Source organism: Lepisosteus oculatus, chromosome 3 (genome assembly GCF_040954835.1).
Source record: "Lepisosteus oculatus isolate fLepOcu1 chromosome 3, fLepOcu1.hap2, whole genome shotgun sequence".
Lineage (NCBI taxonomy): Eukaryota > Metazoa > Chordata > Actinopteri > Semionotiformes > Lepisosteidae > Lepisosteus > Lepisosteus oculatus.
Genome location: NC_090698.1, coordinates 46007663 through 46023887, shown reverse-complemented (window position 1 = coordinate 46023887; position 16225 = coordinate 46007663). Strand labels below are relative to the sequence as shown.

General features: G+C 41.0%; 1 long non-coding RNA gene across 1 annotated transcript; it reads left to right on the top strand.

Annotated features, from left to right (window-relative positions):
- Nucleotides 1-8300: 8300 nt before the first annotated feature.
- LOC138237854 (uncharacterized) lies at nucleotides 8301-12366 on the top strand. The gene is made up of 3 exons (XR_011189165.1): nucleotides 8301-8388; nucleotides 11251-11362; nucleotides 12267-12366. It is a non-coding gene; the product is annotated as an uncharacterized lncRNA (long non-coding RNA).
- The last annotated feature ends 3859 nt before the right edge of the window (nucleotides 12367-16225 follow it).

Sequence of the window (16225 nt, the reverse complement as noted above, 5' to 3'; positions counted from 1 at the left end):
AGAGGTATTGCTGTACTTACATTTATTCCCCACCCTTTCTGTACTGTATGTATTGTAATGTTATAGTTATTTCTTGAACTAATTTCTGCCACTAACGACAGTCTAAGTTAAGTTGCTGAAGTTGAAGTTGCACTTCCTTTTTAGTTTCTACTTTTACTCCCAAGTTTGATTTACTGTTTATTATGAAGATGTCTATGGCGTTAACTCTGTCTATCAATGCCTTTGAAGATTTGGAATACTTGAATGGGTCCTTCCGAGAGTTCTTTTAACCTGTCAACTTAGGAAATTCCTTTCAATCCCAGAAAGTATCTGGCTATTTTCTTTTGACTGATTCAATAGATCTCTTGTGTAAACACCATTCAACACAAACTTTCCAATAACAGTATACTTGTCCAAAAACCGAATCTTACCATTGTTGATACAGTATGTTCTCTTCAGTTTGGCTTGGATGCGTGGTCCCTTCAGAAGTATATTTTGATTGAGTGAAGGATATTTTGCATGTAAATGAGTGAAAGATTGTGGAAACTCTGAAGCAATCTGAACCCTAACCCTAACGCAAATCTATAGCTTGGGTTATATACACTGCATTGCCCTGAGGGAGAATGTTGTCAAAAATGCCCTCAAAGAAAATGTTTGCAAGAAATTGATAACATTTATCAAACCCCTTGCAATTTGCATGGAATGTACATGTTTTTTATGGAATAAAGCCCAGAGTTTTAAGGTATACCTGACTGTTACCATAGTGCGTAACTAACTGGAACACTGCGGGACCGCTGTGTACATACTGTACATTCACACTGGGAGAAATACTGCTTAATATGGGTTCGTGCAAACAACCCGCATATGACCACAGGAAGTCAGAACAGCATTGAAACAAACTCAAAGTAGTCTCCAGTTATCTAGCCTGTAAGCAGGGAATAAAGCTTTGATTGATTTCTGAAACCCTTTCTTTATGTCCTGTTTTCATTCAGGTAAGAGTCAACTATATACTGTACACAATACTGCTGACAGACAGACACAGCCTTGTGGTGTGAATCTCTTTTTTTCTTGGTTTTATTTAATGTGGCACTATGCAGTGGGATGCTGCTCATAAGCCAATAGCATTTAAACGACAATACCTAGAATGCTGCAACTAAGTGTTTTACACACGAGGCAAGTCCTCTGACCTTTCCCAGCCTTGCTTTGGGTTGTGAAAGTTTTTCATTTTTTTAATGAATCGACACTTGACACATGCCTCCAATGTAATGAATCTTTATTACTTTTTCTTATCAAAAATCAATTTAAACTCTCTAGTTATTTTTAAACTTCTTACTGAACTATGGAACAGTTGCAGGGTTGCTATTTCTCTTCCATATTGGCAAACATGGAAAAAACTAAAATATAACCCTATTTTAAATGTAAAGTTTTTTTTTCTTTTTAAAACAACAGAAGTCTTCACATCTGAGGAAAAAATGAAGACATCATAACTTAGGAGAAGTCCATTGGTTGCAAAAATGATACATTTTAACGAAACATTTTGAAATATAATGAAACAAATTAAACATTGCTATTTCTCATGGCCATGAGAAACCCTACAGTTCGCCTACCACCCCAGAGTTGGTGTGGAGGATGCGATCATCTACATGCTGCAAAGGGCATACTCACACCTGGACAGGGCTGGTGACACTGTAAGGATCATGTTTCTCGACTTCTCCAGTGCCCTCAATACCATCCAGCCCTTACTTCTAAGGAGGAAGGTGGAGGAGATGCAAGTCGATCCCTCCATGACCTCGTGGATCACTGACTACCTGACAGGCAGACCACAGTCTGTGAGACTTCAGAACTGTGTGTCTGAACAGGTAGTGAGTAACACAGGGGCACCTCAAGGGACAGTTCTTTCTCCATTCCTCTTCACCCTCCTATACTTCGGACTTTAAGCACAACTCAAAGTCATGCCACCTGCAGAAGTTCTCAGATGACTCTACAATTGTGGGATGTATCAAGGGTGAGCAGGAGGAGGAGTACAGAGGACTGGTCAGCAGCTTTGTGGAGTGGTCTGGGGTGAACCACTTGGAACTGAATGTAACAAAGACAAAGGAACTGGTGGTAGATTTCAGGAGGAAAAAGGTCAAACCTACTCCTGTCTACATCCATGGGAGTGGCGTGGAGATGGTGGACTCATACAAGTACCTGGGAGTGCACATCGACGATAGACTGGAATGGTCTAAGAACATCGAGGCCATCTATAAGAAGGGACAGAGCCGACTTTACTTCTTGAGGAAGCTCAGGTCCTTCAATTTATGTAGTAAGATGCTACATATGTTCTATCAGTCAGTGGTAGCGAGCGCCATTTTCTACGCAGTGGTATGCTGGGGCCCTGGGATTAGAGCAGTGGATTCAAAAAGGCTGAACAAGCTCATCAGGAGAGCAAGCTCTGTCATACGGTCTGACTTGGACCCCTTGGAGGTAGTGGCTGAGAGGAGAATCATGTTGTCATGGACAACATCTCCCATCCCCTCTATGACAGGCTTGTAGAAATGAAGAGCACGTTCAGCAATAGACTGATTCATCCACGGTGCGACAGGGAGCGCTACAGGAGGTCATTCTTGCCTTCTGCTATAAGACTGTACAATGCATCCACCTTGTGTCTGAGCAGAGGCAACATTGACAGTGACCTGTTTCTGGACTGAACGCATCTACACATCTACTGCTACATCTGTTCTCTTTATTTTCTTTTCCCGTTTACATCCGTTTTTTGTGCAATACATGCCAGGGACCCGTGCAATACATTTATATTTATATCTATATCTATATTTACATCTATATTTACTGTATATTCATATGTGTGATACAATTTTTCTGCTTACTGTTCTGTTCTAGTTTGTTCTTTGTGTGTCCGGACTGTGAGTAGCTCTTTTAGTGCACCCTCACTGTACTGATTGTATTGTATGTATTGAACTATTATTATTATTGTATCATTTGTTACACTGTGGCTGTGTTGACTGTGTAAAGCTGTTGTTGCACTGCAATTTCCCTCACGGGATCAATAAGGTATCTATCTATCATAAAAACAGCCACACACACACAAAAACTTTTTCAAGCTACGCTGCGTGTAAGTTCAAAACATCTACCGGTAATCCATGGAACTAATGAAAATATGTAGACCTATGTTTCTTTCACAGTCTGAGTAACAAGCAAAACAAAATCCAAAAAATGAAAATTTTGGGAATTTAATAAATCCCAGTCAGACCGATGTTTTAGGTCTCAAAAAGAGGACATGCTAAATGTCACACCCCACACTCTCCCTCACAAAGACCATTACATTCCCAAACCCACTGTTTCACAATCTCATTCCTAATTGAACCCATCACATTCCCACATGCACCAGGTTCCATAAATTCTCCCTCCCAGACCAATTATCCAACCACGTCCTTTTCCCTTTAGTATTTAAAGTTCCCTCACGCCAATTTATGCTCCCTATTGAGAAGCCTCCCAAAGTATCCTCTTGTGTGTTTCTAAATTTTTTGATTGATCTGCTGGTTCCTAATCTTCGCTCCTGCCTGTTTGACCATTCTCTTTGGATTTTGTTTTTTGGATTGTCTTTCTGGGATTTCCCTAGTTACTGGACTCAGTGCTTCTCCAATTGACTAAGTCCCTGGATTATGTGTTTGGATTTGTCCCTGTGCTACTCCACATTATACAGGATTTGTGGTTCTGCATAAGGATCCTCTTATTCTGCTGATTGGTTCCCTGACACTACTAAGCAATGACTTTCATTAAAAGCTCTCTTTTAATCAAATTTACATACATTTTTTTTTGTGTTGCCCTCTACTAATAAAGTGAGCAGAGTTTGGGTTTAAGGTGCATTCATACCCAGCTAAAAGGCTTTGTTTTGGCTCCTCTGGAAGACTTGGAGCATGCCCTGACTGGCCTGCAAAGTGAAGACCCCAGCCTGAAAGTTAAGGCATTATTTTCCCATGTTTTCAGCTTGTAGAAAAAGAGTAAAGATAATGTGCACACCTTCCTTTGATATGTCTAGTGTGGAGTTGTCTGTCTTTCTATAGCTCAGATAAACCTGAATGATTAATTGATGCAGAATTCAATGATACAGTAAATGATGGGTATCTAACAAACTCATTTTTATGTTCCACTCAAGGAAATTCAGTTACGGTTGGCCATTTATAAGAAAAGATCACTTTATTGGCCATATTCAACTTCTTGTATAAGGGATTTGTCTTTTTGCATACTCCAACTTGCTCTCCATGAGACACGGACTGGGAGAGAAGCTTGAGGCTCGAGCGCAGTGTCAGCCATTTACAGTATAAAGCACCCCTGGAGCAGTGGGGGTTAAGGGGCCCTTACTCAGGGGTGTATGCTATCCTTGTATAATGTGTGATTGGATGTGCAGAAGGATTAATTTATTATCTATATGAGCCTAAGTGGGATTAAGATCCAGTTATGACCATAAGTGAGAAGAGATGGGAGTTCATGCCTAGTTATTTAGTAAACATAAACTAATTTTCGACCATAGTCTTTTGATGTTGTTAAGGAAGGGCTAAGGCATTAGCAGGACACAAGTGCCCTGCAGACTCCAAAGTTGTTACAACGCAAGCAATAGCACCTTGGTACAGCTAACTGTTGTAATTCAGCACCTTAATTTCTACTGTTTTGTCAAATTAATTTGCCTTATTCTTTCAAAGACTGTACTGTGTGGAATGGGGGAGTTACACATTGAGATCATTCATGATCGAATAAGAAGAGAATATGGCATTGAGACTCACCTTGGACCACTACAGGTGGCCTACAGGGAAACCATCTTGCAGTCGGTTTCCACCACAGGTATCACATTCACACCTCGGCACAATATGCCAGTAATATCTTCACTTTGACAGGTAACAATTGCTTGTGCTGTATATCAGTGGTCATCAGTTTCTTAGAGGGCTCATCATTGATAACATGTCACAATTCCTCTTCACAAGGATATACTGTAGGATGTGTGTTCTGCAAAATGACTGCAGTTTTTTTAGGTGTCCCAAATCACGTGTCAGCATTTCTGCCTGGTGTTCATTCCAGCCAATATTTATGAAAGTATGGATTGTTTCTTTTTTCTGTGTCTGTTAGTAGAAAATGCTTTCGTTTTTTTTTCATTTCCCTACCCTCTACAGAAGCTTGACCCATTCTAATCTGCTGCAGAGCCTGCTGTTCTGAAACTATTCCTGAGTGTCGTTGTTCTCCTCTGTCAGACACACTGGACTAGACTGACACCTAGACCTGACACCTAGTGACAGTTGAGCTGGGAGTGAGCCCCTGTGCAGAGGGTAGCTCCACTGCTGCCCCTGCCATCAGCTTTGAGGACAGTGTGGAAGAGCAGCTTCCTTTGGATGTGAAAGAGGCAGTGGAGAATGGAATACAAAGTGCTTATCTCCAAGGTAACGGGGCTCTTAAATGGATTTGGGCTATCAGTGACAGGCAGTTTTTTCTGGTTATTGAAGCACCATTATTTGGGTCAGTTTCAGATTCTGATACCAAGAATGGTTTCCAATATAGAGGATGTGTACTATAGCATGACAAAATGTCCCAAAAATGTTTATCCCATTTGATATTGCAATAATAAAGTCATGTATGTGAAGGCTCACCTTGAAGCATTATTTTTAAGCACTACAGTTTGCATAAACTCTGGTTGTTTACATATCTTTTGTTTTGAACAACTTTTCATTTAACTTCTTAAGAGTCAGTAGTGGAGATCAAGTTCTGGTGCTATGGTGTCAATTTGTACTGACGTGTTTGAAATAGTGATGTACATTCTGTACATTTTATAAGTCCTCTAGAATTATACTTTCATATGTTATGCTGTCTAATTAACTAAGGTAAGGAGTATTTCATATTTATGGTGTATACACAGCTGAAGAGAGGTTCTGAACTACTCAGCTTGAATTAGGTAGTGTTAAATGATGATGTATGGGTGTAAAAGCTGGACCCTGAAAAAAGCTGACCGAAAGAGGATGGATGCTTTCAAGCTATTGGTGCTAGAGAAGACTGTTACGGATACCATGGACAGCAAGGGTCACCAATAAAGAGGTTCTGGAGTGCATCAAGCCAGAAATCTTGCTTAGGGAAAGATCACCAGGCTCTGGCAATTGGAGAAAGCAAATATGCTTGGAATGGTCAGTGGAACAAGAAGACGAGGCCACCAAAGAACGCGGTGGCTCGACGCCAACAAAGCGGACACTGGTTTAGGTATAGAACAGCTGAAAGGGAAAGTCCAAGACCGGAAAGCGTGGCGAGAGATGGCCTATAGAATCGCCGAGAGTCGGATCCGACTGACCGGATAACATCATCATCATCAAATGATGATGTGGATGTGTAGGTGCACTGTCAAAAAAGCTTCTAAAAAGCTGCAATTTTACTTGTTTGTCCATGTGCTTTCTACATATGCAGCCATTTCCTGATTCAACCCGTTTGAAATCATGATGGAAGGCTCATTTCTAGAAAGTAGTCCCCAAAATGAATAAACCGATGAAAGAAAACATGAGAGAAATATATGTAGAAAGAAAAGTCATTGCTTATTGCAAGACAGAAATTAAAGATGCAATTGTTTAATGTTCTGAGTAGCCCAGGGCACAATACATAGAGGTTAGAAGTGTTGTGCTGTTTTTTACAATTGGCTTTGTTAGACCAATATGCTAACAACAAAATCAGTTTGGTTTCTTTCAATTTGATTTAAAAATACAACTCAAATATCAAATGCTATATTAAATGTTTATTGCTGCAATTTAGTCTTAATCTATTCAAATTTATCGATGAATAGACGGCCCAAAAGACGGGGTTTTTAGTGACAGAATAAATGTTTATATTTTTTATAGAACATTTAAGCTTGTCTGTCTTTCAGGTTTCATTACAATATGGGCTTTGTTGTTTAAAAACATGTTTAACAAAGTATTCATCAGGAAACAATGGAGTGTGATTGGAGTGAGCATTTCTTTACAAAAATGACTTTTCTTTTGTTCATCTTTCTCACAGGGTTACTGCACAGTCCTTTGCGCTCTGACATCTGGCACTGCCACCTTCACACTGGAACTGTCCAGCTACGAAGCCATGACTGCCCATGATCAGAACACCCTTCTCAGCCGAATGACAGGAGTGGCATGAAGCCTTCAGCCAAACATGTTTGAAACAAGGAGTACAAGAAACTGTTTAACTCTTGAAAGCACCAGGCTCATACAAAATGTAAACTGGGCTTTGTCTTTTAAGAAGGGGTTGAAAAGACCTGCATTTCCTTTCATGTGTTGTCATCCATTTTGGTGCAGGATATAACTTTGGAAACACACTAAACTGACTTCAAAGTTTGGAATTACCAGCTAAAATTCTCTTAATAAATTATGTACAAAAGCTCTAAGAGTAGGATAGGTGATTGTTATGGATAAATTAAGATCTACTGAACAAAGTAACATTTTACACACATCAATACAAAATTAAAATGCAGAAGCATTAAAAACTACCCCAAGAAAGCTAGTGCCTTCTTCTTTCAGTCTTATTTCCATAGTGGAGTCTTAGGTCATGGTTGAACTGAGTTTAACGGGATATATTTTAACATGCAATATTGCCAGGGCTGCAAATATCAGTACCTCTTCCAACAGGAGACACTTTAATGTTCAAATGCGGGACTTTCTGGGTCACAAGGGTCGGCTGGCAACCGTACTCGCCTCAAAAGCAAAGGAGTCCTCACGCGTCATTCTGTTGCGGTGGGAGACATGAGTGAGCACAGTGTTGATGAGCAAGTTGCTCAAACCTAACGTTTCCGAAGGGGTGGAACTGCAGTACGGGAATAATCACGACGGTGGAGCATCGATAGTGTTACACCGAGATAACAGATTTGCATTTTTTTTTTAGTCAAGAAGCAATAGAAAGAAGAACAATCTCCCACTCCTCCTCACTGAAACATTCACCGCAGTGGCAGCTCCTCCACCTTCTTCATCTCAAAACGCGACTCTAGCTCCACAAAAAAGATGAACGAGGTCGGATTTTGTAATTGGAATTGCATTTTCCAAATTCCAAAGTTGCAAAATATTTTTTTTTACCCGAGCATTTGTTTTCAATTAACCTGAACGTCATTTTCGCAGATCGCGTCTTATATAGGTCACGTGCTCAATCTGTAAAGCGCCACGCAGCGATCAGCGCGTCATCTCTGAACTCACAATTGCATTATTACTGAGAGAGTGACGGATTGCTCAAGGGGTTAAAATGATCGTAGTTTCTCATAGGTTATTGCTTTAGCTCATTCTCTTCGTCAGGGCATATATAAAATATATAAAAAAAACGTATTGTACGCCCGGTAGTAATGGTCAAGAGAGTGGCAAACTATTGCAGCAAAACCTTCCCGGATTAGGAATACCGCAGCAAAGCAGAAAGGTACCTATAGATTTTAGGAGTAGTTACAGTACCCTTTAAGAGAAGTTGCTTTCACTGAGACTTTATCTGGTATAACATTAGTGTTTCACTATTTTTCTATTAGTTAGAAATAGTCTGGTATAATATTTTTAAAGTAAATTAATATGACGTGCGTGTAACACAAGAACAGTAAACTATGGTGCAGAAAAAAAACTTGCATGGCAGCGACAGAGTTTTATTTTTGTGCGGTTACTGCCCATCTGCAACCCTGCAACTTGGTAAAGATCAGGCGAAGTCTATTTTCTGAATTGGACTGCTTGTTTCTACACTGTGTAACCAAAGTGGTAAAAAATACTGTTTTTTTACATTGGGTGTCCGCGGAAATCTGTCGATTTTCCGTTACGACCAGCTTCAGTAAAATGTCGTGCAAACGGTGCCCTTCTACACGCTACTTTGTGCAGAAGGTATGCAGAGGAAGAAGCATGAGAGCACCAGAATGAGCTCCCGTTTAACTATCCTGAAAGCAACGAATTCGTTTGATAAAAATCGATGTGTATATCAATGAAGATGTAAATTTGTACAGTTCAAGATTTGTACAAACTTGTGGGAGGGCATGGGGGTGTAGCGACGCTTTCCAGCACGTGGTGAACCGATGCGACCGCCTGTAAGAGATGGAAGTCGCAAACGCATCACTGTCCGAGGATCGGAGCAACAGAAACGTTTTTTTCAAGCGAAGCAGTATCTTCATTCATATTTTTATCAATAGAAATACAAACATACCCAAAAACGATATAAAAAAACAGTGGGGTGTGAATTCGAGCACTGGTCTTGTTACTTTTGAATGTGTGCTTACTTTATTCACCTACTGTAAGACGTTTTTTTTACACCAGAACCACACATCGTATTAAGAAAATACATCTTTCCCGTTAAACATCTAGTAGCCAGTTCTGTCTAGTTCTTCTTGTGCCAGTTCTTCTAGAAAACGTCACCCATGTCATGAAATACAGTACATACTCTGTATGCACAATCCGTATCTCTACTGAATTTCTTTCAGACTTCAAAGTACCTTTTTTTCTTATGTTTTATGGTCCCAATAAATTAATTCCCTGATCACACTGTCTTTTCTTCTGATATTGCCAAGTTTTTGTCCTCTCTACCAGATTATGAACAGTGCATGATAAGGCTTTCTAGTAGTCTCACCTTGTAGTCTGTTTTCAGATCTGACCTTAAGACCCTGGCAGTCACATAGATCTTATGATGTATTCTGCATGTTGTCTTCTGTATATTGATTTATTTGGTACAATGATCTCTCCTGAATGTGCACTTTCCTAAGAAACAATGTTTTCTGAAAACTGCTATGTAAAATAAAGATTAATAATCGGTATACATATCACATAGGTAATATCAATCGCCAGACAGGATTGTAATATAGGCATCTGGGTGTTTATGATGATTTTTTCATGTTAATTAGAACAATAAAATTACAAACAAAATGTTTGGGTATAAAACAAGAAGTGTGTAGCTTACTCCCTTCAGCATTGAAGCAATACATAAGGTTTGCAACAGGAGTAAAATCTCATTTATAATACTGCATTCATTTGTATTCACTATACAGTACCTCTAAACTTACATTAGGTAATTAAATGTTCAGACTTTTATAGTTCAGTCGATTGGTAAATCCATAAAAATGAAAGATGTGAGAGATATTCTAGTTTTTAAAAATCCAAGGAGTGTAGATAGATAGGGTCAAGCAGTTTTTGTAGCAAAAGAGCCACAACTTGAAACTAAAAGAGAATTAATTCTTGAAACATGCCGTGGTATTGATGCTTCAATAAAATGGCTGGGCTGCTTGTTACTTTGGAGAGCTGTGGGTGCTTTCAACAGGATTCCTAGTTAGGTGTCTTAAGGCCCAATCTGGGCTCCTTGAAGTAGCAGCTAGAAATGGGATCTATATACAGTTAGGGGTGGCTTCTCTTTGTTCTTCAGATTACAATCTGTATGTCTAATATTTTTTTAAAATCATCAAGGAGCTGAGTTGCATTAACATTCATCTTTTATAAACATGCTGCTTATAAACTCTGCAAGTACAAATCAGCAAATAGATAATGTTAGCAGTAATTACAGCCCCCTATTACTGCTTCTCCAGTTGTAAATTATAGAATAGAACTGCCTGCTTAGAGTTTGCTGCATTTTGGTTTATGAAATCATTAAGAAGAGATTTAGGACAGTCTATACAGGTCTGAATGTTTGTAATCCCATATTTTTCGTGTTTGATTTATACATTCCATTACATCTGTCAATATGCAATGTTACTATTGTAATGCTTGAGTTGAGTACATATAACACATCACAACTCTTTGAGGAGTTTTGCTTGAGTGTCAGTTTTAATACTTGTCATTTTTAAAGTAGCAAATCAGAATAGTTTGTAATGAAAACTGTGTTAAGTAAGTAGACTGGATCCAGTGATATCACTGTCCAAATTTGGACATGTTATTGAAGCAAACAGGATTTTACTGTTTGGACTCCTTGGAAGAGAAGGAGATTACATAAGCTTCTACTGTTCTTGAGTCCTCAGGTTCATGTTCTCCAAAGAAATGAAAGTGGAGATGATGAGCTGAGAACTGTACTTAAATTGAATACAAATTATCACTATATCAGCTGTCTGTCAACATAGCAACTAAAACTGATCTACATGTTTTAAATGTCTCTTGCACTCTTTCTACATAAAATATTTAAGGATATTCAGATTCAATTACAGTACATGGAAATGATAAAATATGTAAATTAATAAAACATGCATTTGCTACAAAAACTGCTGTTTTTCTGGAAATCATACATTAAGCATTAACAAGCACTAAGAACTTCATTGTTCCTGCCTCTCAGATGGACAGAGATCCCCGGTCTCCCCAACTGACTGGCTCCTCTGAGAAAGACCTGCAGTTCACTAGAACAATTAATATAAGTCAGAAAAATGCCAAACGTGCCAAATGCATTGGTAAGTACCTGATTTATTTCTAGACTTTCTAGACTATTAATTTCAGGCTGAGTAATGAGTTGAGAACTGTAGTTATCAGTGTGTATACAGTCTATTTTGAATTCTTTAGCTAATTCTGAATCCAGAGAAAAAGGAGTAATTTAGGCTTGCATTAACTCCACCAAAATCATTCCAAACATTTCTGTCCATGGTGTGGTAAAGGAAAGTGAAGTACATTTCCCTCCTTGTGTGAGGAAAAAGACATGTGCTCCTGGTAGGGAGTAGTCTGTGTCAGTAACATGCAGTATGTTGGCAGGGCTGGAGGAGGTGAAGTGGGTTGTGGGTGTGCAGTGCTATATGCATGAAACACCAGGCACATTGAGAGGTCTTGCATGATTAGCAGTTGCTGAACAAAAAGATTTTCTGCTGTCCCTGTCAGAGCTGAGGATGTGATCAAGATAAATTGAAATTAAGACTAAATTAACAGAGCTTTGATGGGATTAACCTGCTTTGCCAATGTGCACTGATTCCCATTATTGGTGTTTGTGTGGTCACCTGTTTTGTTGATTCCTGGCTTTTCAATGCATCTGCCCTCTGCTGCCTCTATTTCTTCTCCCCTGTCCCAAACTCTGTCATGGCAAAATACAGTAGCAGCTTGTTCTGAACTTGGCAGCAAGCTAGGGAGTAAGATTATTCCTCTTCAGAGACTGATATTTGTAACTGATCAGTATTAAAGCAATGTTTCTCAACCCTGGTTCTGGAGTATCTTTTAGTTTTCCTTCCAGCTGGTGGTACAGTGGTGAGCACTGGCTCACTTCCTGGCGTGCTATCTGCAACACTAAATTAAATAAAGTGGTTAGAAAATAAATGTGATCTAGTTGCTTTTTTTATTTTTCATGAATGCCTTTCCTACTGTGTCCTTCAGGTGAAGCCCTTGAGAATTGCCCTGTGCTAACTAAAGCCACGCTCGTGCGTTCTCGCTGTTTCTCCAATGGAATCAAGCCTGTGCCGCCAAACGCCCAACCCAGGTCTGTCCATGACACACGGCCCTCAGAAATGTACACATTGCAGACACATTCAGAGCAATTAAAATGCTGCCCTTACAGCTTAAGACGGTTGTGGCTTTTATAAACAGTGCACTGAAGCTCGTTTTCCAAACTTGTTACTCAGTTTTTGCTTACTGCCACACAGGTAGCCTACTACTTTTAGAAACATCTTTTCTGTTTTTTTGTGAGGGCTGGAGTGAAGAGTGTTGATCAAATTAGCTTGTTGTTGTCCAAGCTTGCATCTTTTGTGGTTTTATGTGCTTCAAAGCAGGACTGTGAACTTGGCAAGGGAGTGAACACAGTTGACAACACTGCTCCAACTCTGTAAAGATGACAGAGCAGTGTTTATCATTTTTTCACTTTTCTCCACTGTGTCTCCATTTGTGTCTTGCCTGCAGGTCCGATAACTCCCCTTCATCAGTAGCAAGGCCTCGCTTGGCTGGAGTCCCCTCCAGAAAGCTGATGGCTGCTTCGAGAGTGGAGTACAGCCCCAACCAAGGTGCTGACAGCTGGAGCTGCTGGCCTGTCATTTGTTTGAATGTATTTGGTTGTGTGTATGAGTGTGTGCTGAGTAACCATCTGTGGGACTGGGCAAAATGGAAAGTAACCTAATCAGTACAGCTCTAGGTTTGAGCAGTACAGGACAGTAGAGGTTGAAACTTCCTGTCTGCTGGGACTCATTTAGAGTTTAAGAGATAAAGAAATAAAGAACTTGCCTATTTTACTTCTTAGTCGGTTCTTGCATTTGCCCTCCTTTTGTTGAGGTTGGTGCGAGTGTCAGTGTGTCTGCTACTGTGGGCTGTGGTGTTGTGAGATTGGTGAAAAGGGTGACATTTCTGAAGGGTGTTGAGATATTTTGACCTTGTTTTGCAGGGGTGACCTCAGATGTGAGTGTAGTGGGACAGCAACTGATCTATTCTAACGGGCCTGCTGAGCCTGAGGAGGACAGGCAGATAGTGGTGTCCCCTCCTGCTGCCAGACCCCCGGGCCGAGTGCCCCGCAGAGTGTCCAGAATCCCCACATGTGAGTCGGCAGCACCATTGGTTAAGATGTCACTAATGATAACAGGGACTGGTACCAGAGTTACATACTGTACAAAAGCTCACTGGTAACAAAAACTCTCTCATGGCCTGTAAAGGGGGATTTATTACAGACTTGATACTATTTCTTTCTGACATCCGACCTTCGTAACTGTATATAAAAAAAACTTACCTTTTTATCCATGATCCAGGATTCTCCAGCAGCATTGAAAAGAAATGTTATTATAACTAATAACAACTAATCTGTTTCAAAGACCTTTAGAACTCTCAAGGACTTGTGAACTGATCTGTAGACAATGGGCACAAATCAAGCCGCGCTAGAGATAACAACACAACCCAGGATTTATTGAACTCTGAGGTGTGGCCATGCCAGTTCACATTACTGTACACATTACAGTTCCAGCTGTACCAACACACCAACAGATGGGGTGACAGAGTTTTGAGTATTGGGTGTGAAGTTTTGGTTCTGTAAGGCAGTAGATCATCAGGTGACAAAAGCTCACAAGGTGATGATATCTCCAGATTCACCGAGAAAACCCCAAGGAGCTCCTTCAGAGTAAGCAAACTCATTTGCAGTAGATTCTGGCCAGAATACAGGTGGGTTTTGTTTTTGTTAACCCCAGCAACTCTGCTTCCCCCACCCAGTTATCCCAGAGCCTTGCCAGCCCCAGGTTTCAGGGAAGAAAGGGCTCCTGAGGATGTCACAGAACAGTGGTGGAGAGGACTCGGACATGCAGTTCCTGAGCCCCACCAACCCTTCTGACAGAGAGAGAGGTGGAATACTGGTAGTGGTTACAGTCAGGTTGATTTGCACAACTTGACTTCCATGTGGTGAAAGAGCAGGGGACTTGATGTAGTGTTTTAGCAACAAGGGCAACTTGTTAGGAAGACTGCCATCCTGACTAACCACTACAGCCTTCACAGTAGACAAGCAGTCCTCACCCTTTATTCTTCTTAAAGGTGAAGTGGAAATATAGTTTCCTCTCAGAACGTTATGTTCAGACAGTATGTGTAAGCCCTGTCTGTGTTCTTCAGGTGAAGCCCAGGGAAGGACCTTCCCAGAGCTCCTCAGAGCCTCTCAGATGTGCTCCACAACCTGCCGCTGTGTATTCAGTGGGATTAAACCCGTGCCCCCGATCTCTAGAGGCACCAAGCCCTTGCCCGACAGGGCCCAGGGCATGCCCAGGGACTCCGGAAAGGCCGGCCAGACAGGGCGCCCCTTGGAGCGCCCAATGGAAACTACCCTGCAGGTTTATGGAGAAGAGGAGGCAGTGGACTACGAGGAGGTCAGAACACACCAGGGCCTTTCTAACCCACATATCATCATTTAAATGTGCAGAAAAAGGAAGGGATAAGAGCTTGCTTGTGTAGTTTTATTTGGTTATGTTCTTCAGGAGGTTTCAAGGTTTAATTCCCAAGTCTTTTCTATTTTGCTTTGCACAAAAAGTACAATAAGCTGTGCGAATGCACTGGCAGTGAGAGCCCAGCTGGGTTAGGAACTGAGAAGGAATGTTAAAGGCTTGTGTCTTTTGTGTTCTTCAGAGGCCGAACTCCCTCAGGTTCCTGCAGTACACTGTGGCAGAGGAGCAAGACTTGCTCAGCTCACCCCCACACAACTTCCTCGATGGCATCAAAGCCGGGTCAGTCCACAACAGCTCATGGCCCACAGACACACGCCACCTTTACAAATAACAACGCCTACAAAAAAAGCTGAAACAAAAAAACCCAAAACCCAAAAGCAACAGTTAACATAGTTCAGCTGCGTCAGCATGCGTAGGCTTCAAAGGAACAACTAATAGATTTATTCCATGCTGAAAAGAGAAGAAAGAAAACACAAAGTTTCGGCTGTGGAGGCTTCTTCAGGTTTGAGTTAGTTAACATATTCAGAATGATGAAGTTGTCTGCTTGTGGATCATGCTGGCATCTTTTTCTTTAGTGGCTTTTACATGCTCCATAGCAGGGCTGTGAACATGGTGATTTTTTAATGTCTCACTGACAGAGAGTGTCCTATATTTACAATGTTTTTTGTACAGATAAAACTTTGTGGAGGGCGCGGTGGACATCACAACATTGTTGCCTGTGGGGTTGGGGATCACAAAATTGACAGCTCTGTTCCAGCTCTGTAAAGATAACTGTCAGAGCAGTGCTGATTGTTATGATTTTTTTTCACTTTTCTCCTCTATGTCTCTGTGTCTTGCCTGCAGGTCCGATAACTCCCCTCCTTTAGCAGCAAGGCCTCGCTTAGCTGGAATCCCCTCCAGAAAGCTGATGGCTGCTACCAGAGTGGAGGACAGCCCCAACCAAGGTGCTGACAGCTGGAGCTGCTGTCTTGTCATTTGTTTGAATGTGTTTGCTTGTGTGTTTGATTGTGTGCTGAGAAACCAGCCGTGAGACTGGGCAAAACTGAACAGTAATTAAACATTACAGCTTAGGTTTTGAATGGGGCAGTCTGTTTCAGTTTTTTCTTTTCTAGACTAGATTACTGCATTTCCTAGTCATTTTCTTGAGTGAAAAAACTGTCTTTGTCCACTGAAAACACAGTAGCTGTTCATTATTGCTGCCTACTGGGTCTTATTTAGAGATAAAGAAATAAAGAATAACACCTGCCCACATTTTTCTCAGTTGATTTTGGCATTTGTACTTCGGCATGAGTGTCAGTGTGTCTGCTGTCGTGGGTTTTGACAGGTGAAGGGTGTTGAGAAATGCGGACTTTGTTTTGCAGGGCCTGGTGAGCCTGAGGAGGACAGGCTGATAGTGGTGTCCCCTCCTGCTGCCAAACCCCCGGCCCGAGTGCCCCG